The sequence below is a fragment of the Balearica regulorum genome, chromosome 3 (genome assembly GCF_011004875.1).
Source record: "Balearica regulorum gibbericeps isolate bBalReg1 chromosome 3, bBalReg1.pri, whole genome shotgun sequence".
In the NCBI taxonomy this organism is placed as follows: domain Eukaryota; kingdom Metazoa; phylum Chordata; class Aves; order Gruiformes; family Gruidae; genus Balearica; species Balearica regulorum.
The window spans coordinates 124,541,059-124,565,611 of NC_046186.1; the positions used below are offsets into that span (position 1 = coordinate 124,541,059).

Here is a 24,553-nt window from a genome sequence, read left to right on the forward strand (position 1 = left end):
GGATCAAAAACTTTGTTTGCTTCTTGTGCCCTTGGTCCTTATGACTTTGGATGAATCTGTCCTCTTGTTTTGAGACTTAAGAACATGTGAATTTTCCCCTTGTTTAGCCTGATCTTTCTCTATCTAATGACTGCGAAGTTGAGCCCTTGGAAAGGACAGAGAATAGCAGCTGCTTAGCTTAGCTGTGAGAAATCACTTTGGCTGGCAGTTTGTGAAAGAACACAGTCTGTTGACTGGTAGTGATATAAATATTCAGGACTGGATTGACAGTATGCAGGACATGAGCCTGCTGGGAATAGTGAAATAGAGACATGACTTCTTTCCTTCTTTCGTACTCCTTTTGTGAAGGCATGAAGGGTGTCCAGCAACAAGTTTTTCTCCTTCCCCAAGATAAGCTGTTAGAGGACAAATCGAACTGAGCAGCGAGGAGGTTTTGTTGGTATTGTTTTCCACTTGGTTTCAACTTCTGCAAACAAAGCTAGAGCTGGTAAGTGAATATGGTTTAGAGAGCTGCTGGACCCTCCCAAAAGTGCTGAGTCTCAAGGCAGCTCTGGCTTCTTCTAGGCTGAAGAGGGGCTGGGTAAATGACAGAGAACATTTTGGTGTTGGCTACATCAGGCCATTTTTTGGGTAGTTATCTCATTGCCTATCAGTCTGAGGTTTGATGCAAAAGATAATTAATTTCCGTGACAGTGAAGAAGCAGCTCTCAGTGACACTTAGGGGGCTGCATTTAAAAGCTAATTAATACAGTGACATCATTACTGAGGAATGTTATTTGCAGTCAGATGTGGCCAAAAAGATTAATGGTTCTACTACAAGACAAAAGCAATTAAAAAAAAAAAAAAGTTTAAATGCTTTTCTAGTATACATATTCCCAGAACTTTAAAACTGATTGTTAGAGCCTTTTTTAATTTATCTGCTATTGGGTCAGATGAAACCAGTATGATTACTCAGGAGCACTAATAATAACCAGGTGAGATGAGTATTAGAGCTAAGCTAAGAAGATGCAATTCTGCTTATCAGTAGACCAAAAACTGCATCAGGTCTGAGATTTTCCTAATACTATAGACTAGGACCTAGATCTGTTTGTGTGTATTATGTAGTTGCACGTGAAGCAGAACCATTTGGTCTGTGTACTTATATTTATGCCCTTTATTTCCCCTTTTCTTTTTGGGCATTTTTGTGTATGCAGCAGGAGTGCACCTGAGCTGAGCTCTGAAAACTGTTGGGTAATCTGCGGGCAAAAAGAATAGCAGGGGAAATGCATGAAAGGAAAACTACCAGATTGTGAAAGGAAACCAAGACTGACTTTTTGCTTTATTCTTATTGACACATGTTGTTTCTACTTCACATTCTTACATTGCTGAGAAACCCTGTCATCTGCAAACATAACCAGCTCATGCATTATAGAGCTGAGTGTGTGCAGAATGTAAAGAGGGAGATATCTGTACTCAGCCTACAAGAGCTTGCCACATTTCCATGCACACAAAAAGTTACTTACTTTTCGGCACCAGAGTTACTGCCCTGACAGCCAACCTCTCTGCAGTTCATATATTTTATGTCAGGAAGTTTTTCTGACTTCCACACTCTTAAGTAGTAAATAAAAACCTAGCGTTAAGTTATGAATTATGTTCCAAAGCATCAGTCAATATATTATTAAAATTATAGCACATGGGATTACTGGTCTATTATATAGTCTTTTAACCAGGAACACCTGACTCAGGGTTACTGAATATTTCTCCATACCCTTGAAAAGACAAGTAGTTTTAGTACTGGATTTAGTAAATTCTTGCAGAATTTACATCCTCTCAGGATGAAAAAAGAGAGGCTTAGCTGTGGATTCCTTTCTGAGCTGTTCACCAGCATTTACCCAGTAAGAGCCAAGCCTGTCCTTGGATTTTTAGAAGTGTAGCCCTAACTAGGAAATGCTAAGACTGCAGGATTATATCTGAAATAAAATTTTAGTCCCAGTGGTGAAATAACAGAACATTTCCTCAGCCAAAAAAGCTGCTTAGTCAGACAACCTGAGAGTAATGGACTGGCTATATTTGTATTGCTGCAGTGACACATTGCAAGACTCAAACCAAGAGGGCACAGCTGGCTTAAGATCCCTAATCGAAGATATTCATGGTAATGAAGCATTGTCAACAGTAAGCTGGTGGTAGGCAGATGGCAGTGCACAGGCTGCTGCGAGGGGTGTCCTCACATTCAAATTCCCCATTATATCTGCAGGGGTCTTCTGTCCTTAATAGGGGACTTGTAGCTGGGCTTAATGGGCTCTGACTAATGACTAAAAAGGAAAAAAAGATGAAGAATTAGCTCCTTTGTGATTTTCCTTTCTTTCTTCCACCCATCCTTGACAGGCTGTAAATGGATTTTCTGTAGCTGCTACATTTCACTGGGAAAATCAGCACGGTATCTGTTTAGATGATTAGTCATTACCTATAGAGTTTGTGCTCAGCTCTTGCACTGTAACCCTGTGAGATGAAGAGGGAACAAGGAGACCAAGTAAGAATTCCTACTGGGGTGTCTATGGGAAAAAAATCACCCCAATGCTGTTTATCCCAAAAGCAGTAGCAAGGCATGGTTAGCTTCATTGCTTGGCACCTGGCTCTGGAGACTTAGTTTCCGCAACTGTCATGACTACCTGGCTCCTCTTTAAACAGCTGCCACTGTGCACGCTCAAGCATGCTGGGTAAACATCACAGAGAGAGAAGAGACTGCAAACCCTCACATTTTCTACGTTGTTTTAGCCCATCCTCTGCATTTTTGAAGGCTTCAGGTTTTCAGATATTCATTGTCTAGAATATGTAAAACAAACAGCTTTTTTGTTGATAAGGTTAAGAAAATGTAAAATTTTAGTTCATCCTTCATGCTTAGCAAGTAATTCCAACTTCAAGGAAAACTCTGTGGAGTAACTTCCCTGATACCCCCTGTTTGCACTCTGTTTGCAGCAAGCTTGTCATATGCCATGTCACAGTGTTTGTAGGAAGTGTTGGGTCAATATTTCACTTTTGAAATCTTGAAAAACAATGAGGAAAATTCATGAGCTGAGACTACTGCTGTCTATATAGGGGAAAAAAAAGAAACCTTTATAACTAGAAAAAAATGCTGTCTGTATAGATGGTAAGTCCTTATTTTGGTGAGACTCTAAGGTCTGCTGTAAGGCAGGAAAGGAAAACCCTTTTAATACAGACAAGCTTTTTTCAAAGCTGAAGAACGTGAGAAGATGTGGGCTTTTTTCAAAGTGTATGGAGTCCTCAAACAGATGCAGCCATCAACTTCTTCCAGAAGCCCAGCATAGTTATGCCACTACACTGGGTGAAAGAGAGAACGCAGAGATTAATTAACTGGGGATTCCTACCAGGGCATCTATGGGAAAAAATTGCCCCAGTACTGGTTTTAAAAATGTGCTTTGGCAGGTGAAAACATGTGAAGGACAATGAGGGATGGAAGAGAGAAACCTACTTTCACAGAAGGGAAAATGTATAGACAATTTAGGCTCCCTTTTTTGGCTTAGTACATCTGAAATATTTGAGAGAACTCTACATGGCATGTTTCTTAGAGCTGAGTGATATCCTGGTGTGTGTGAAATTTTTTTTAACAAAAAATATTACATTTGTTAATAGTCTGTGATAAGCTTATTGTCAGTTTGAAGCTCAATCCAAAGAAATATGTTTTGTTTTGCAAGGAGGTGATTAACTCTGAGCATACTGCAAGTGAGAGAGAGTTTCCCCTGACCAAAACTTGAAGTGGTGCAACACCGATCATCTACTGGGACTCTCACAGATGTGTGAAGTTTTAAAAAGGGGCTATTACAGAAAGCTTATCTGTGGTTTGCCAGTGTTGCAAAGGCATTACATAGGTTGGTTGAGAAAGAAAGGTCATTTCAGCACTCTGCAGAGCATGACTTAGTATTTTCAGACCTGAAAAAAGCATCTTATGACTGCTTCTTCCTTGGCTTATGGTCCCTCTCACATGAGATTCTGATGCCTATCTATCCTTTGAAAGGATTCAGATGCTAGTGCTTGTGGTTTAAAGATTCGTTGGTCTAAGAACATAAATGTTGGCAGCCTACATAGAATGAGTGACATGTAAAACTTTATGTAATATGGAGTTACCTTACCTATATCCACAAGGCGGTATGACTTTTCATTATCATCTCTCTTGGCACTGAATAAGAAATCCGCAGTCTTAAAAATAAATTGACTTGCTTTAACTAGGTAAGATATGGAGGTAAATGTGTTTACAAAGGAAGCTAAGTAGTAGAAGAGGTTTGAAGGAAACATGCATAGAAAGATGGAAATAGCTATAGAGGAAAAGAGGAAGATGACGTGGACCAAAGGGAATGAAGGCAGAGAGTGTTGAAGTGAGGTCACAAGTTCCTTTTAGAAAGTTTTCATTTTGAGGATTTGGATGTATGTTTTTAAAAAAAGAATTTGACTCCTTCTGTGTAAAGAAAAGAAACAAAAAGAAGGCTGAAGTATTTAGTAAGTCATGGCTAGGGATCCTTCCCCAAAGGAACTTATTTGGACCTTTTGTTTTATTGGGGGAAGTTGCCAAGCATACATTGAACTCAGCATTGATGTAGCAAAGAACGTTTGAGCTAGCAGAGAAGGCTGTTTCCTCAGAAAATGTAATGACTCAGAAGTGACAGCAGCAGCAATGTCGCCTGGTGAGGATCAGAGTTACTCATCATCATTGTGTGACTGAGCTAAATCAGTTCCCTGACACCATTTTCAGAAATCTGCTGGTGAAAGCTCAAACTGGAGAAGGCTCTGCTGTGGCTGTCAAAGGGAAGAATGGTTTGTGAGGTAATATATACTAAAGCTGACTGAAAGATGACAATGCATTCCAGTTTGGGGTACTTCCTTTCAAAGCTGTTGTGTGATGTCTGCCCAATAATAGTAGAGAAATGAAGAAGCTTTTTCAGGGTCATTTTTCTGCACTTTGCTCTGTTTGCGTTTACAGTTAGTAATTCTGCTTCTCCACAAGAAACAAGTGTATTGACACAGGCAAGCATAAAAACGTAGACAAATCCAGAAGGCAGTTATGTTCAGTTGGCCTAAATTACACAGGTTAATTAACCTAATTGAGGTTTGCTGGTTTATTGTAGCTGAGGATCTGGCCAAAATAAGTACAGCATGTAGCACAATTGTAATGTACCTTCAATTAACAGAAAATTAGGAACACTTGTAATTGCTAGTATATCTGGTAAATAACTGAAATAGATTCAATCACTCATTTCTATTTGAACTCCATCTGTAAGAAGCAATGGCAGATTTTCTGAATCAGATATGTAAAATGACTGTAATAGCTTTTGTTCAGCCATGAAATGAGACATTTGAAATGAGACAGTAGATCACCCAGCATTTTGATAACATGAAATAATGAAGTGGTAAAATGCTTTTAGTATCCTACTAATTTGTTATAATGGAAATAAATTACCTTGGTTGAAAATTGCTTAACGGACAACTTAAGATAGGTTTCATTTGTTTGAGAGGTTATTGAGATGTTTATTGTATTGTACAGACAAGAGAGTTTGGGTCAAAAACTTCAGGGGAAAAAGTGCTTATCAGAATCCTTATTAAGGTAGCCTTTGCTGTGTAGTAAGGTAGTCCAGTTTGAACTTGAAAACCACATTTCCAGCGCTAATACAATTCTGCAGCTAGGATGACTCTAAGAAACTAAGCATTTGTCACCTCTAACCTGTCATGTCTCAACATGGATGTTCAGTGTAATATCACAATGCTTGTAAAAAAAACCCCCCAAAACAAAAACCAAACCCTGAAAAAACCCAAACCAAAAAAGTCACCATGACAGCTTACCACTGTTAGCCTTCCTGACTGCAGTCTGTGAGTACAACTGATGCTAAATAAATGCTCCTTAAGAGCTCTGTGCCTCTCTGCATCAGGTTCCACCTGGGGAGAGTTCAAAAAGGAAGGAGAATATCCAGTGGGAGCCTTCGGAGAGCAGGGATACTGCCCAGGGACTTACTGTCTAGGGAGACTATCTTATTGGAAAGGTATTTCCAGTACATAGCAAAAGGTTTTTCTCTTTTTCAGTGAATATAGACAATTTATACTTCCAACAGGGAGTCCAGATGATACAATTTGCTTTCCATTTTTAGCCTAAGTCATAATTTTGTTTTGGGGCAGGTTCAGGTACATAGACTAAACAACAGAGACGATGATCAGTGCCAAAAGAGCAAAATGAAAGTTACTGAAAGAAAAATCAGTCTTTTCCAGACAGGCTTTAATTTCATTTTCGAACCAAGAAAGGACAAAAATTATCTTGGTGGGAGGAGAGAAAGAAAAGAGTGATTGATACAACATGGAAATGAACAGGAATAATTTTAATCATGTCAATGAAAATATTTTTTTTCAAACAGAAAATATTCAGTTTTAACTGTCTCAGTTTACCCACTGGCTGCTCCCTTCAGTACTTTCACTTTCTATGGCAGTACTTTCACTGATCGTTGAACATTCCACATTTCTTCTTTCTGTCTAGAGATAAATAACTGATTATCTTCAGTTCAGATGATTGCTGTCCAGGTTAAAAGTGTGAAAGCAATAGTTACTGAATTGTTAATTTTATTTGGTCAGCATTTAGGGAAATAATTGTCTGCTTAACTCACTGCTTGATATTTTTTATGCTTGAAAAATAGGTTGAATTGAAGGATTATATCATGCAGTGTGCACGACTGCTGTGAATCATGTCCCTATTAAGGGTTTTTACCCATCCATCATCTGTTCCTCTTTAAATAAGATTCTATTTGGAAAAGTCTGAAGTTGTGATATCTTTCAATTATACTTAGGTATTCTTGGATTTCTGGTATCATACTAAGGCTAATTCTACAGTCCCTTGGGACTGTACAAAAATAATGGGAACAGGCATTTCAGCAAGTTCTCAGGGTTAATTCCTGAAATTCAGATCCTCTCTTTGGAGCTAATTTTTTTATGCACCTAAGTATTACTGTTAAGCAACACAGGCTTACTTCCTTGAATAAAATTCACGTGTGCAGGTGAGGCTTGTTGATATTTTTGTCTTCTGTGCAAACATGAAGCAATGTAAATCAAACTAGGCTGTAAATATTTTCTATCACTGTTGCAGTCTTGTTGCTTCAATACACAAAGAGTAAAATACAATTTAGGGGAACATGGAAACTTAATAGTAGGATTTATTGAAATATTTACCAGTGCAAAGGCCCAATCTTGATATCTCTGTAATGAAATAAATTACTAAAACCTAATGTAAGTATCTGCTAGATGTGTGAGGCCTGGAAATAAATTGTTCTGCATTTACGGAGTCAGAGGCAATATATTTGGCATAAACTGTTTCATAAAAATTTAATACACATCACTGCCTGACAGCCTGGTTTATTCTGTGTGTATTAAAGACAGTGTCTTTCTACCGAGTGCTATCATCTTTTTGACTGAAGTCTGCAACATTTATACCCATGAATTACTTTATTTATGTGAATACTTTTATTGAACTCATGCATGTAAATATTTTCAACGTGGAGCCTTGGTCAGTGTAAATTCTTCAGAGAAGCGATTATAATTTAAAGACATATCAGCGATATATTTGTAGAAACTTCAGTGGCAAATACTCTTTTCTAAAATGTGTTTTGAGAAAGGACATATCACTTAATAGTAAGAAGAAATTTGCAGGAGTGTAAAAACATTGGATTTCTGTATGTTGGGAGACAGAATTTAATTTTTTCAGATAAACTTGTCTGTGCAATCATGCTACATGTATTTAGGAAAAGGGAGATTTTTTTTTAACTAAGTACATTTGAAAATAAATTTATTGTAAATAAAATCTAGTATCAGTGTTTATAATCCTATTGATTTCAGTTGAATTGCTATATCAGATTTGGACCACTTGACTATCAACAATTTGTTGATCTTTTAAAAAAAGAGATCAAATTTAAGTCTAGTTGTGATCAAGCAAATTTCTACTGAGGTTACAGTCATACCAACTAATTTCAGACCATGTTAGCTGTTGACCCAATTTTTTACATAATGGGATACTTAAAGGAGTAGATTTTGGTCTTTCTATGGATGCATGAGAACACTCAAATCTATTCTGCCATTGCCTATAACCTTTGGGCAAAATCTTCCATGTTAGCTAAATATATCTGGATGAAGGTACAAAGTTAGATTAGTACTTTACTGAACAAGTTTCACCAATGTAGTAATTGAAATGTGTTTGGTTGCCTAGGATTTCCTGCTACAACATCTGTCTTACTGAAATCTTTCCTAATACAGAGAAAAACTACTGATTCAGGTAAGAACACTGATTTGTTTTCTTCAGCCACTGAAGTGTAGACGTTCAGAGACATGCATGGAGTCTTGTAATTCATATTTTCTAACTGTGCTACATAGTGTAAAGGGCTTCAGAAGCATATTTCTGTGCCAGGATGGAGTTCACTTTGCATGCCTTGCTTTATTAAATGTGAGAAGCACACCAGCAACTAGAAATGCCTGGCTGATAAGCTGATGCACTTTTTATCTACTTTGGAGCCTGACTGACATCTTTGAACACTGTTGTATCTAAACAGCTTGAATATGTGACCTCATTCCTTAAATACCATCACTTGAACAGCTCTTGTTGCTAAAATAAAAGCAGTGTTGATTCTCTGTTGTGAAAACTCCTACAGATCCTCTGACAAGCGCAAACTAAACCACACCTTCTTTTACTAGGATAAAAATGATTGCTTATTTGTAGCAATTACAGTGTACCTGTAGCAGCAATTACAGCGAAGGTATTGCTTGCAGTTTTTATCACATTCACTTTGTGTTAACCTGTGACTGTCACAGAAAGCTCTGGCATGTGGAATAAGACTAGGAGACAGACCTCAAGGAAAATTACCCCAGAAAGGTAAAGTGGCTGAATAATTTTGTTTTGCTATACTGACAAATAGTTCGTTAACTACTCCGTAAACTGAGGGAAGACTGGAGTTGAGCCAAAGTTTCCAGTGAGATAAAAAGAGGCCAGTATCAGCTTTCTTATTTTATGCTGTCTTTTAATGCTCAGAAATAAGCCTTCTGCAATGCAGGCCTGTGTCAGTACTTTGTTAAGTATAACCAGGATTTTAAAAACGCAAGCTATGCCCTCCATTCAAACACAACTATGTGTTTCTCTGGAAACAATGTTTGTAAGTTTTTTCCCAAGAGGTGATATTTGGAAAAGCTGAACTTTTACTGGGAAGCTCAAGTATGGACTGGTTAAAAAGAAGCTTAAAATTTTTATCTATGAAAACCATTTTTGTAAGAGGACTGATGTGTAAATTCCCTGCAAAGTAAATAAAAAGAAAAAATATTGTAATGAACATATTTATTCACTATTGTTTAAACAGTCTTTTCAGTTAGAGTTTGGTGCTTAAAATAGTATTTTGAAATGCAATTGTGACCACATATTTGCATACAATTGTTTTGCAGATGCGTTTATGACTACAGATACAAACTCTGTTCTGTGTTAGGTTTTGTCACTATTGACAGTATTGAGACAAGTGCTGTAAAGGCCAAAGGGGGTCATAGGGCAGAAAGGATATTCGGGTAACTACCACACCTTTAACATAATCTAGACCTCTCTCCCCAAAAGCTGGCTATAAATTGTTAAAATTGCATTTAAGTAAAAACTTTTAAAATATAAATCCTGCTCTTAGGTCCAGTCCAGCAAATGCTTTGTTACTAAGCATAGTTTTGGATACTAGGTAGGGCAGGTTGTGACTATGAAGAAGAGCAGACATACAAGCACTGCAGAATCAAGACCTGATAGTTGGTGTACAAGCAAATGAGAGTGCTTACGGTTTTATTCATGGATGTGAGGGTCAAAAGAATTAGAAATTGGTGTTGTCCTTAAATTACATATTGCATACAACCAAGATTTATTTATTGAAAGTTTTACTGGATTGAAATAAAGGTAGATGATGTGGATTGATTTATACTAAAGACAGCTCACTATTTTTAATCTTTTCATCCAGTAATATGAATTGCCATCTGGATCAGTGTATATTTGCTGCCTGTTTCTTAAAGCTTGGTATTATTTCATTAAGAGAAGAGTGTGACTGAGAATGACAACTTTAACTGGTATTTTAATTTATAACAACCAGATATAGCATTTACATAAAAATAAAGGACTTCAGTGTAACTTTGGATGCCCAACCTGCATTTCAGGGGGAAAAGGGGGTAAAAAAACTTGAATACAATCTCTGTAACTTTGGTAATCACAGTAAGTTGGACATTTCTGCAGGAGAAAGATAGTAGAGGCAGTCGGGTTGCCAGTTAGCTGGGCACATTTGTATACCTGCTGGTGAGACAGCGAGGACTCGGATGAGCCTGTTTAGCACTCGGGAAGATGAGGGAATTGCTGCCTTGGAGAAAGCGCTCGGGTCGAGATTCCACAAGGCTTTAAAGGTCAAGAGGAAGCACCTTGAGGCCAATATTGAATGTGGCTGGCAACCAGGGTAACTAAGCCACTAAGGGAGTTATGTGCTTACTCTGTCTGCTGCCAACAAAACTCCTGCCAGCATCTTTTTGTAGTAGATGAAGTCTATTAATTCTGCATGCATACACATCGGCAGAAAGGGTCTAACATTATGCTGATCTAAATGGAACAAAACATGGACATGAAGAAGGGCAGTCGCATCCGAAAGAGGCAAGGAAGTGTATTGGCAATATTCCCCAAAAGAAAGGAGAATCATTTCACTCCCCTGAAGGCACTCTGGTGATGTGCTGGACCAGAGATTCCTAGCATTGAGAAAGAGCAGTATGAGATGTTGTAAGAGAAAGGCAGGGTTTAAGTTGTGTCTAGATAACATGGCCATTTTCTCTGTTAGCATTGCATTCATTTGCAGACTTCTTTACACTCTGCATACAGAGGAGTCAGGTGCACTGACAGTGCACAGAAGTGGCAGATGGAATAGTGGTAATGATTTTTAATTACATCTGTGATACTTGGGATATGAATGAAATTTAAGCTTCCTGATGATTTTATTAGATCCATAAGTGAAAACTTTACAGATTGAAGAACTGAAAATAGTGCTGTGAGCAGATCCATAATGAGTGATTTAATGAAGTAGTTAAATCCACTGTAGAACACAAACTGTTTTTAATTGGAAACATTGGACAGTTTAATCTTTCCATCAAATGTTCAGAGGAAATCAAATACCCTGTTGTATAAAAAGCAGCTGGGACACAGGGAGAATGGCACTTATATCAGTGCTCCGTAAGAGGTCAATGACAATTTTAATTGATGCTATTTCAGTTCTTGTGGTACGGTGGTAACTAGAATAGAAATGTCTGAACTGCTTGTTCTTAGAAATATGTGGACTTTATTCAGGAGAATCTTCAGCTTAGAATCAAGTACAAAGATTAGATGTGATCTGCAGATACAAGAAAATGCATGCAGTTCAAGATCGTTTCATGGGTACATCCCATTCCATTAATTTCTGAAAAATATAGGGAGTGGCAACATTCACTTATTTTCAAAGACACAGTTAATAGTTGATAGTTATGCCAGATATCATTAGAAATGCATGTTGAACAAAAACTAGTATACAGTTCTAAAAAAAGATTGTGAACAGCAATTGCTTTAAAAATTTCTTTTCTTGATTTTTTAGACTTTGCAGAGCCCTTTTATGGCTTGTTCTTTCTCAGCCTGAGATCACAGCATGGTCCTACTAAATCCCTCTCTTGATTTCTTCGGTGTCAGTGTTGCATACCATCCCAAATAGAAACTGTGTTACTAAACTGGTGGGAATAGGGGCTCATATTTGAACAATAGCAGTATTCCCAGTTTGGGTTTGCTTTTTTCCACATATACAGAGGAAGATTGCTGTAGGGCATTAGAGACAATAACAGGAAACAGAATATAGCTGATTTTGAAGGTAGAGTATTTCTGAAGTTTATCTGTGAAGAGACCAATTGTCATTCATTCTAAAAAAAAAAAAATTTTAAAAAAATTCCAACTTTTGGTCTTTGCTGTGGGCTGAAAGCTTGTAGTAGGGTATTGGGAAGTATTCTGTAGCTTGTGGTAGAAGTGTACGTGACAAGTGGATGATCTTTTGACCTCTCTGGACTAAACATCGGGAAGGTGGACTTTGGGAGTCAGGTGGTCCCATCAACTTCATGTTTCTGTGATGTACGGTGAATTTGGTATCAAACTTTACCTTGGAGTGTTATTCTGCGCAGAGGTATCTTCTGATACTATGCCTTTCATGTAGACCATATTTCATTTAGTTAGTTTTGAACCTCTTAAGCCTAACTGTAGCAAGCCAGATTCTCAGCTAATACTAATTCCCAACAGCGTGTTGATTTCAGTGAAGCAGCCTGAATCTATAGAAGCTGAGGATCTAATCCAATAACTCTTTGCATAAGAAGGTTGGATCTGATTTTAGAGACAATTCTCTTAAATACATAATATGAACTCCGTACAGTGAATCTTTACCCAGGTTGGTAAAAATTAAGGATCACTTCATTTTTCCCCAGAAGCAAATATACATGTGCACGATTTCACACATTTCTGAGGTTATCTTTTGAAAATAGTATGGTCTACCAATGCCATTAAACATGTAAAGCTGCGACAAAGTGCTGTGGTATTCTTAGAATGAGGTTGTGCTCCTTACACTGCAGAGCTGGGTAGAAGAAAAGCTCCCTCTGGAGAAACAAGGGGGAGACGATTTCTGCAGGGCTGCTGCAGGCCCAGAAAGTGGTCCACAGTCCACAGTTCTCAAACTGATACAGCAGGGTTTCAGTGGTACTTCAAACCCTCATGAGCACTAAGGATTATATTAATATTGGTAACTTTATGTTAGGACAACACCAGCTTCTTTTTAAGTGTCCTTTTTTTTCCCCTGCTAGCTGTGGTTCATGTTGCTTTCCCAAACTCTCGTCAGTTCAGCTCACTTGTGTTTCTCACTTCATCACACCAGTCTCTGGGTTTGAAGTGGCTATACTGGAGTCAGACTTACTTTGGCTGAAGAAGTGATGAGTTAAATAACTGCTTCTCTTGAACTGTTGTTCATTTCCAAGTTTGAATACTGTGGGAAAATAACGGAAGATTGGCGAGGAGGATTGTAAACACGCTCAAGTGACTTGCAGCTGGGATGTAGAAAAACATATATCGGACTAATTGTTGTTTAGCCTTGCGCGTTGGACAAGTAGAACATCCGTGTTTAGGTAACATATGCCTGTGGTGGACTTCGAGGCACCTTATCGAACATGCTTGAGATTTCTGGCCTGCTGTGGGAAAGATCAAAACACAGTGGTACACTACGCCTGCGTGAATTCTTGAAATACATGTGAAAACAGCAGGTTTGGTGATCCTCTAGCATGGATCGAGCTCCGTGGTGCCTGCGTCCCTGCTTGTGTGCCTCTGCCCAGGTGCTACTTTGGGGATCCCCTGGTTGGTGAGGTAAGGAAAACAAATTTACTCTTTGCATTTCATCCATGGCTTTGTGGTTGTTCCTGTGTCCTGCCTGTGCCGGCTCACACATTTAGCATAGCTAGCGGGATCCAGGAACAAGCATGCCGTGGCTGGCAAAAAAGTCAGGGCCTGGGGAGACCATGACAGTGACTCCCCATATTCCAGTATGGCCCAGTACTCAGTGCTGGGCCCCCGTGGCCACTTGCCGGGCTACATGGGCTCCACTGGAAGCATGGCCTGAAATAGATGACAGGGTGGTGGCTACCCTCCAGACAATTGAAATGGCTATGGCTGGATTTCCATGGAAAGTGGCATCAGATTCTTCTTGCAAGTTAGGAGGGAGATTGGCATGGTTATTAGTTACCGGTCTTAAAGTTCTTGGCCATGAAGTTGTTGCCTTACGGAGTGCAATGAGAGAATTGGAAAAGGAAGTTGAGGTTTTACAAGATGCAAAGGTGATCGTGCAAGAAGTAATTACTACTCAAGCAGAGCAGTGCCACGCGCTGCAAGATACTGTAGAATGGTTGATAGCATGTATTGCTAATAAACGAGGGGAAGGAGTGAGCAAGCGACTGTGTAGTGCTTAGTTGCTGCCTGGGGTTAAACCATGACAGTCCTTTTTGGCACACAATGTGGGGCATAAAGGGTTCAAGATAATGACAGATCTGTTTGGAATGTGCTAGATCGAATTTATAGTTATTGCTGTTTAGCTGTTAATTGGCAGGCTTCTGCACTTGCCATGGGGCTTGCTTGCCTTATTGTATGTTAGAGTCTAGTGCTCATTAGTGGCTGCTTTTTGCTTTCACTGCTTGCTGTACTGGTGTACTGCTTATCATCTTACAGTGCTGTGCCTGGGAACATTTTGATAACAGCGATGGTTTATGTGTGGATTAGGGGATTCAATCTGGACAGGGTAGCAGTAACGAGAAGTATCAAAATGCAGCTTTTGAGCGGAGTACCTACCTCACTAAAACCTTTAACTATACCAGCAGTCACAAATGCTACTGGTAATGTAGGTGCCCTAGCAAATACCTTGAGGGAAATTGGGGTGGTAACTTTGGGGACCATCTGTGTGGGTGGTGAATAAAGCCGGCAAAACCAAAAGGAGTTACGTCACAGGTGACGAGGAAACATGTGGAATGATCTCGTACAAGCGGGTGTCCCACAATCAGAAATAGATGGGATTACAACATCAGAAATGTTTTGCCAATGGCAAAAGTTAGCGCCTAAGCAAAAAAAAAATGACCGCCCCTGGCCCCACCACCAACTCCTTGCCCACTCTCCACCCCGTCTGCCACCTCAAGGCAAAGCATTACCTGGAAAATGCCAAAACAGCAGAAATGAAAGTTTGGCAAGTCCTCCAAAATTGCTGCCGCTGTAGCCTCTTACTGTGAGGGGGACCGATGCCTTGTGTTCCTTTAACTATAAAGTGGTGGTCTGGGGGGATTTTACATGTGTTAGCTCTGGTGGATACTGGAGCTGAGGTTACTGTATCACACAGAAATATTAGTAATAAAGAAGCCACATCACAGTTCTGTGGATTGGGGGGAAATCTGACCCCTGCCCTCTGAGCTAAGGTTACCTTAACAATAGGAAATGCCATGCTATTTACCACAATTACGGTGTTAATTGCCCAGTTAAAGAATCTATCTTCAGTACCTGAAGGGGGCCTACAGGAAAGATGGTGGGGGACTGTTTATCAGGGAGTGTAGTGACAGGACAAGGGGTAATGGGTTTAAGCTGAAGGAGGGTCGATTTAGATTGGATGTTAGAAAGAAATTCTTTACTGTTAGAGTGGTGAGGCACTGGAACAGGTTGCCCAGAGAGGTTGTGGAGGCCTCATCCCTGGAAGTGTTTAAGACCAGGTTGGACGGGGCTTTGGGCAACGTGGTCTAGTGGGGGGTGTGCCTGCCCGTGGCAGGGGGGTTGGAACTAGATGATCTTTTGAGGTCCCTTCCAACCCAAACCATTCTATGATTCCATGATTCTATGATCTTGGGTATTGATGTGTTGGCAGGATAAACAGTTGAAACTTTAAATGGTCGCTTCTGCTTCGGGACTTCCCAAGTGGGATTTGCTATTCGATCTATAACTTGTCTTGTGTGCATACCCGAAGTGGGATCCTGTTGTGCTGCCTGTGCCTGCCAAGGTGGTAACTGTAAAATAATACTGTATTCCAGGGGAGAAGGAGGAATTTGCTCAAACCATTCAGGTATTTCAACAAGTGGGAATCATTAAGGAAACTATAACTGCTTTTAATAGTCCTATTTGGCCTGTTCGAAAACCATACAGCACTTGGAGAATAACTGTAGATTATAGAGAACTGAATAAAGTCACCCACATACACACTTGCAGTTACTCTTATAGAAAAAATAAGCAAATATTTACAACTCTGGAAGGAGATGATAGTCCTGTTTTCTTCCCTTATCACAGGTTGGCTTGTTGTGCTTTGTAGTCTTGTACTCTAAGCACATGCCCTGGATATGTTTATGTGAGATCGACATGTAAATACTTGGATCTGGTTGGCCTCTACTGTAACTAACTCATCTGCCTTTTATATTGAGGAAGGATTAACAGCTGCAGATCTTCTGACAATGTGTTTCATTGGTGTGCCAATCCCAGTAGCTGTATTACAGAATTATACTATGCTAACTGCTTTTTATATTAATGTTCCTCATTGCTATTTTTCTGTGTAGGTAACAGCTCTATGCCAACAAACATTACAAAATCGGTTGGCGATGGACTATCTCCTCCTTTGACACCATAAACGCTGCTCCGATTTTGAAGGCATGTGTTGCTTCAACATAACTGATGAATCAGCCAGCATAGAGGATGACATTCAGCATCTCCAGGACTTAATGCATCAAATGAAACGATCAACTGACAGGATGAGTAGGACACCTGATTCAAAGAATTACTGTAGAGATATGTTTATTCCTTTTTCTACATGTATTTATTATGTGCCTCTGTAAATTACCCTGCCCTACACCCCACAAGCCCAAATGGACACCTCCAGCTTTGCCAGCCCCAGTGGAAGTGCTCCCTTGAGCGAGGGGGTGGAATGTGGGAAAATAACGGAAGATTGGCGAGGAGGATTGTAAACACGCTCAAGTGACTTGCAGCTGGGAAGTAGAAAAACACATATATCGGACTAATTGTTGTTTAGCCTTGCGCGTTGGACAAGTAGAACATCCGTGTTTAGGTAACATATGCCTGTGGTGGACTTCGAGGCACCTTATCGAACATGCTTGAGATTCCTGCCCTGCTGTGGGAAAGATCAAAACACAGTGGTACACTACGCCTGCGTGAATTCTTGAAATACATGTGAAAACAGCAGGTTTGGTGATCCTCTAGCATGGATCGAGCTCCGTGGTGCCTGCGTCCCTGCTTGTGTGCCTCTGCCCAGGTGCTTCTTCAGCTGGTTGGTGAGGTAAGGAAAACAAATTTACTCTTTGCATTTCATCCATGGCTTTGTGGTTGTTCCTGTGTTCTGCCACAAATACCTTTTGATTTTTTTAACCCAGCTCTAGTATGCTTTCTAGATTTTAGGTGGAATCCTTCTAAAATGCTTTAATCACATTAAATGTTTAATCATAATAATGGTTTTGCTTTTTAATGTTATTATACATTCAAATGTCTTTTCAGCTTTTAATTGTGGGTGGGTTTTTTTTGCTTAATAGTCATTTGAGGATGAATTCTTAGTCTACAAGAAGTTTAATCCCAGTGGTATTCATAAATGCAGAGACTCAAATTTGTTATTATTCATTAAATGAATGCATGGTTGTTTCAGAATATTGTCTAACTTAGGGTAACACCTTCCTATTTTAATATCTTTATACAATTAGAACAAGCGGAATGGAAGGTCAGGCTGTAAAGATAGTCCTCATCATACTAAAAACACTGTAAAAACTGCCTCTTGATTTATCTTGTACCAGATGTTAGTCTTCTTGCCTTCAGATGGCCATAAACAACTGCATTTTACTGTAGTAACACTTAGATGCATATGCCTGAGAGAAAAACTGGTCCTTAGAACTATGTGTTGGATGAGAAGGGAGAGTAGAAAATAATATAGGCTGAAATGTGTATCTGAAATAACAGAACTGAGTCAAACTAGAAGTACATTCAGTGCAGCAAGGTAACTTGAAATTAGATTTTTCGTTGTTTTTCTGCCTCACCTGTTTTTCTGCTTGTAAGGAGGATTTTATGCCCTTTCCTTTCTTCTGTCTTCATTTCAAATAACAGAACTGAATCAAACTATTAATACATTCAGTGCAGCAAGGTAACCTGAAATTACATTTTTCACTGTTTCTCTACCTCATCTATTTTTGTGCTAGAAAAGGGGATTTCTTGCCCTTTCCTTTTTGTCTTCATTTTTTACAATTTCTGTATATTGGGCTCATGATTCATTTCACTCTTCTTCTCCTAACCCTCTCATGTCTGGCCACAGGCCACTCTTTCAAAAACTTAGGGATACAGATTCCATTTTGTTCCGCCTATTTTCTTTCTTCTCCAGCTGCTGCTCACTGACACTGCTTGGCTTGTCCTCCCATCCAGGCTGCAAAGCACCGGGAGTTTGCTCCGCTATCGTTCACAGTTTCTGTGTACAAATTCCCGCCTTTCTCATTTGCCATCTCAATCACTTCCTCACATAACCACCACTGAGAAGACCCCAAACTCCTAGCTTCAGTATTGCATTGCTCTTCCTGAGAAAGGATGTCATTCACACACATAGGCAGGAACAGCCAGCCATTCTTTGTGCTTGCTGTATTAGATGGCCATTATTTTTGGACGAGTACCACACAGCTTACGGCAGTGTCAGGGTTTCTGTGTAACAGCACTGAGAACACAAATACCCAACTTTATCTCTTGCAGTAGTCTTGTGGGTTCCTTATCCAAGTATTGCCAAACCCCAAACCCGCCTATCTTGTCAAATGCCATGTGACGTTGCCCCAGGTGACATGGCTACAAACATTGCATACACATATCCCATGCATCTGTGTGGTGCCAAGACTCAGAAAAGATTTTAAAACAAATCAGTCATGTGCTGACATGAAGTCTGACATGAAGCAGAATAAATGGAAATGAAATTGTTCTGTATATTGTGCTATTAACTTCATGGGCATAATGATTCTTCCTGTCTGCGGAGTTGTGAGAAATCTGATTGAAAAAGAAAAACATAAGCCCATCCTGGCAGGAGGTATTTTTGATATCTATGTATCATGCAGGGGCTGTGGTCAAGATTATGAGTTCGTTGTGTTATGCTCTGTAAATAGGAGATTATGTAGTCTTTGCGTTAAAAGCTTACAGCTGAGAACTCACAGAAGTGTGTGCAATTAGCTAGAATATAATATATAGTGCCTGTATATGTGATCTGTTATATTCTGGTCGGCTTATGTGTCTAAATTTAGTATTATGGGATGCTATTCTTAGCTGACTGAAGATAATTTTTTTACTCTTTTTTTTTTCTCAATGCATGTATATATTTCCTTGCTTGCTTCTGGATCTGTCTTTCTAATCCAAGCAAATCCAAAACATCTGCAAAAGAATCAACTACCCAATAATGGTAGGTAGTAAACTGACTGCTCTTTTTCCACTGACCTCTTTGGTTTGTTGTTACCTCATTTTTCCAAAACACCCCCACGCAACAGTGTCCTTCATCCACCTGTTGTATTGTGTTTTGTGAACTGTGTGTAGGAGGAATTGACTTCTTAACATGCCAGCACCTTGCGTAATGCAGTGAGCCTTGGTACTTGACTGGAAAGCCTAAGCACGCCATAGGGTAAACATGAACCTAATTAAAGCCACACAGCTGGTCAGGCCTGTATTTTGCTTTTTTGGTTTGCATTTTGCATATGCATTTATACATACATACATACATATATGCGCCACACACAACCATAAATGCATAAATACTTAGACTGAAGGAATATCGATAATTTGAACTGAAATTTCCAAGCAGAGAGGAAGACAAAATCCCTAACACAGTGTAGGAATGCAATAAAAATTTAAATGTCATTCAGTTGCCATAAAATGATCTAAAATTGAACAAATGTATTATATACTATGTATTTATATGGGGGCACCTGATTTCATTGTTAAAGCAGTTCAAATAGCACTTGCTATTCCTGAAAAATATGGGAGATGATATCCTGTACTATTTTTAGGAATAATATGTTTATCTTTATTTGGTTGCAGTTAGATGGATGCTATATGAAGATGTAAGAAATAACTGGTGTTGGGCTGTTTTAGTCTGAGGGAACTAAAGTTAATAGTTCTAGATTGTGCCAGTTGCCAGTTCTGATCTTTCTGTTCTGTGGGTCAGCAGCTGGAGGACTAGCTCATTTTAGCATCCCTTCTTGTCTGCTCCCAGCTGTCTTTCCTCTTATCCCACAGTGGGATACATAAAATACTTTTACAAGTTCAGCATCCTGGAACAGCCATAGAAATGGATTTTGGGGAGGAAAAAAAAAAAAAAAAGTAGTGCCTAAGATCAGGGCAGAGAGGCTGAGTCTACAGAGGTAGTAACCACTTGGTGGAAAAGCCAGGATAGAAGTTTTGATGATGTATTTCGTTTAGTCAATATAAAATGCATATGCATCTTGGTGTCTTACAACCTTTCTTTTTGTAATATTCTTGAAGAAAAATAAAGGATACTTTGCTTCAAAGAAAGAGTTCAGTACAACTACTGAACATCTGTACGAACTTCAAGCTGTAAGAAGGGCTAAACCAGGTCAGACGAGCAGCAACATAATGACAGTGATGATCTGTGACGGGATTTGTCTTAAAGTGGACTGAATTGAAGGATTCCTTTGAGACAAGGGTTGAAGGTAAGCATGGCCCTTCCATAAGTGCTGAAAAGAGACCACATGAGTGATCAGAGGTACCTCTTACCGTCACATTAGTTACATGAGCATGCCAAAGTATGAAGAAACTGCCTGTAAATGGTCTGTGATCACACAGCTATTGAGCAAAAGAAATTCTTAGATTTAATAGGAACAAGGAGGCTGTCTTATCATTGTCAAAAGAATTTATTTAAAATGGCAATCAATAGGCTTGTTGTTTTAAGTTAATTCTTTTTTTACTTACAAAACAGTTTTACACTGTAGGAAATACAATGTGCTGAAAGAATAAACTAAATTGACGTGAATTCAGCGGCAGCCTGTAAGTATGCACATATTTGTATGCCTTATTAACTTGTTCCTCCTCTAGATTATAGTCTAGGTAAAAGAAATTATTGCTAGTGGAACGTCAAAAAGTTGCTTGTCATCACTCAGAGAGGTTGGCTTTACAGCAGAATACACAGTTGAAGTGTTATATTACTTTATTCTTTTAGCAGCAGTCATTTGATTTCCCAGGTGACATTTTGGAAAAAAAAAAGTGAATTTTAAGGAAGTCACTGTTCTCATGAAAAATCTGATTGAACAAGGATTAGGTAAAAATAAAAATTGCATGCAAAGAGAAATGGGGAATGAAATAAGTTTATGAGGGTAGACACTGCCTGCCAAGTTGTAATGTCCTCCATCAGAGAGATCTGTTCAACCTTACTATAGCACAATGCAGAATTTACAAGAACTCTGATTAATCAATTTAAGTGGATAAATCTTGAAGATTGCTAGTTCTAAATTCTGATTTTATTTTCTAAAGCTTTAAGTGGGTAAGATTTGGATGAGAAACAAATAACGTAGAGCTAGCTACCTCTAACGCCAAACCGATTTTTTTTTTCCAATTTACCCAGGCATTTCTGCCCAAGATATGGTCAAGTTAGAGTTATTTCCAGGCTCATACATTAAAACTTGCACTGTTTAGTGACCTGATTCTACCTGATGGAATAAAATCAGTTAATCTTAGCTAATAGCTTGTGCTGAAGTAGTAATTTGAGCAGATGTTACATGATATTCAGGCAGTCAGGTTTTACTGAAATATGTTAGTTTTTCACAAGTTACAATAAGAAGAGTAAAAACTGTATTTGCACTGAAAAAGATGCATTTGAAAATAGCTTAGAATAAGTGATATCTACCAAACATCATGCCTTAGAAAGTCTGACGAATCTTGATTTTCTTTGGGGAATAAAGTAGCCCTATGTAACTTCTCTTTCATGCACTGTTTTTCCAAGATCTTTTCCTTTTGCTTCTGCTCCTTTTCACAGGATATATCAGAGAGAATTCAGCCTGCAAGATTTATCTCCTTTATCTTTTTCCTGCCCTTGCCAAAACTGGCTGCACCTAGGTAGTCTTCACCACACTTCCATTGGCATGACTCACCTAAAATACATCCCTATCTACAACAGTCAGAAACTAGTTCCAAAACCAGTAAAACTAGCAAATTCAGGTTTCCTATAGCTTCGGGTCTCACATTGTTTGCATCTCTATCCTGGAATATCTTCAGTCATTCTCACATCTTTCTTCTCCTCCTTTTTGGTTTTGCCATCTGGGTAAAAGACTGACATGCTTGTAAAAACTAGCTGATGGCTCCCAAACAGAATGGATAAAAACCAAATTCTCCCAGTTCCCTCTCCACAGGAGAGCTTGTCAGCTCTCTGGAATTTAGCCAGTTGCTGATTTTTACAAAACTATCAGGAATTTAATATTCTTGAATCTTCTGCCGCTGCCATAGTTAACTGAAATTGTCCAAAGTGTTCAAAAGCTGGAGTGTTTTACATAGGGAAAGGTGGAGATAAAGGGCTTCAGTGTATGATCAGCTTGATGTGATACTGAGAAAGCAGGGTAGTAATGTTGAATTTTTTTTAGCTGTCCTATCTTTGTCTGACCCAGATAAAAGGAAAAGCTCCCTAAACGCTCATAAGAAAGAAGCAGCACTCATGGTCTTTGTGGTGTCTTCCAAAGCTGCCATACCTTCTGTCTTTGGAAATAAAAAATGCACTGCAACCCCAAAACACCACCATAATTCAAGTGAAGACTGCAACTGCTGTAGTCTGATTAAAGCAGTTATAAGGCACAAGTTATTAAGCAGTGAGCAAAGTGCTAGAAGATGGTAGGCCGGTACTTTTCAAATGTGAGGCATTTAAAATCAGTACTGTTGCTTCCGTGGCAAACTTTGCCTGTATATTTAAGTTTCTACCTTGTCTACAGTAATGGTGAAAATGTTGCTACTGCTACTAGCAATCTGTTTACTCCTCGGGCATATTTGGCAGCCAAGGGATTAGCTCTGAATGTTGGTTACCAGGCTGTTTCCTTCCCAAGTGGGTAAATTCAATGCTGAAAAAGAGCAAAGATGTATTTCTAATTTAAATTATATGCACTTTTCCTTTTAAAAAGCAAACCAATTTAAATTTAAAATTATTATAACTTTTATGAATTCCTGAGTTTTAAAAAAGATATTAAAATAATGTAGATAAAATACTATGATTTCAGATAGTTCATTTTTGCTGTTGGACTTGTAACTTCTAGTCTCCGAGCGGACTTGTAACTTCTAGTCTCCGAGCTAGTAACATCACCAGCTCAGCATCTGGAATCAGAATGGTGGAGTTGCCAGGTCAGCTCTAGCCACCTGCACCTTCCTCTGACTATGCAGGGAACATACTTTCCGCAGTTGGTTTGTTCAGCTAATTCAGCTCAGTCACTTGTGCATTCCAAGTTAAGAACTATCAGAGGCTGAGCACCCCTGATTTAGAGAGGCGTTAGATATTCTGAGCCTGGAACATGCCATCCTAATTCTGTTCGTGTTTAAATGAAAAGTAGGAGGGGAGAACAGGAATTAGAAAAAGTAGTTATGATACTACCTTGATCTGTTTGCAACAGGTATTAATAGAGAATGGATTCTTCGTGTCTAGGTCCAATGAAGCTGGCAGTGGTCCCTATGTTCCTTGGGGGTGTAAAGTTTTATGGCCAAACTGGTAAGTGAATAATTTAATTGTATTTCCTAAAAGTGTGAGGAGCTGAAGAATAGCCATATTAAACGTAAAGCGGGGCATTACCAGGAACATTACCAGGAATGCTCACAGAGTCTCAGAAGACTTCATATGTGTAGATTTTCTGCAGTGACCTGATGAATTTAGAAAGTGGTGTTAACAATCATATAGTGTACATCGTTCTGCCATATTCCCATGGTTTTGTTTTCCTAACACACTATTATTAAGGTGTGAATGGACACATTTGATTCAATATTGTTATTAATATATTGCATCATTGTAATAATGAAAGGTAAGTGTTTAGTCTTTATTTTCACTTAAGGACTTTTCTGATTGACTGCATGCTCCCTCAGAGTGTCCAACCCTCACTCCCCTGCCTAGGCAAAGAGGAAAGGACTTCAAGGAAAATATTTATTTTAAATCCATACTATCTGCTTGTGGGGAACTTGTTAGTCTTACAAGCTAAGCAGCCTTCACTAGGATCAGTATTTAGATAGGAAGTTATCTGGGAACATGGAAATGCTACAGGAAATGTTTGAGGGTTTTGAACAGAAGTCTCATGTGTCTGCAGTGTAAACAGTGTCTTCTTTAGGTGCAGAAGGAGCCCGCTGCTTAGACTCCTATGCATCAGTAAGACATAAAATCTTAACTGTGTATTATCTTTTGAGACCTAACAGTTCTTTGCAAGGAAAAGAATAATCAGACCAAAATCCGATTAACAGTGGATTCCTGTGCAGTTTTAGCGAGGTGAATTCCTCATGGCATAGTCTTGTTTGCTGGAGAGCACTGTTGCTTTGATTCACTTCAAATGCTGGTATATTTTAATGGTGAGCAAATATATTCTTCTTCACTGTTGTAACATTATTTTTAATGTTATGCATCAGGTTTGATTCCTTTGAATGAAAGCTTAAACAGTCCAAGTTGTGGCCTAGGAAGAAATTACCTGGATGTAGGAATTTAAAGCTACAGCTAATGGCAACTTTTCCCTCGTGGCAGTTGGTGTAATTTAGAGCTGTCCTTACACCGCTCTCATTTATGGACAGGCTCAGCACCTGGCTGGCTGGCTGGCTGAAAGGAGTTTTAAAGAATGTTTTGTGACATATCTGAATCAGAATACTGTATATTGACATGGTTATTAGGACATTTATTGTAGTAATGGACTGGTTTGATTTATCAAGTTGATGTTGGGAGCATTAAAAAAAAGTGGAAAAAATGGGTCCATTTAAGTTGGCTTATGGGATGTTAGAAAC

General features: G+C 39.0%; 1 long non-coding RNA gene across 5 annotated transcripts in view; it reads left to right on the forward strand.

Moving 5' to 3' along the window:
* The first annotated feature begins 273 nt into the window (after nt 1–273).
* LOC142601191 (uncharacterized) overlaps nt 274–24,553 on the forward strand; it is a 28,012-nt gene continuing 3,732 nt past the window's right edge. Inside the window, exons 1-6 of one of the 5 annotated variants that reach the window (XR_012834828.1) lie at nt 8,742–8,887; nt 16,132–16,865; nt 18,957–18,998; nt 20,075–20,596; nt 21,582–21,661; nt 23,226–23,288. This is a non-coding gene — a long non-coding RNA (uncharacterized LOC142601191). Of the gene's footprint in view, nt 488–8,227; nt 8,294–8,741; nt 8,888–10,857; nt 10,937–16,131; nt 16,866–18,956; nt 18,999–20,074; nt 23,289–24,553 lie in introns of those variants that run through there. The other 4 variants (XR_012834829.1, XR_012834831.1, XR_012834827.1 and 1 more) reach the window with 4 other exon arrangements.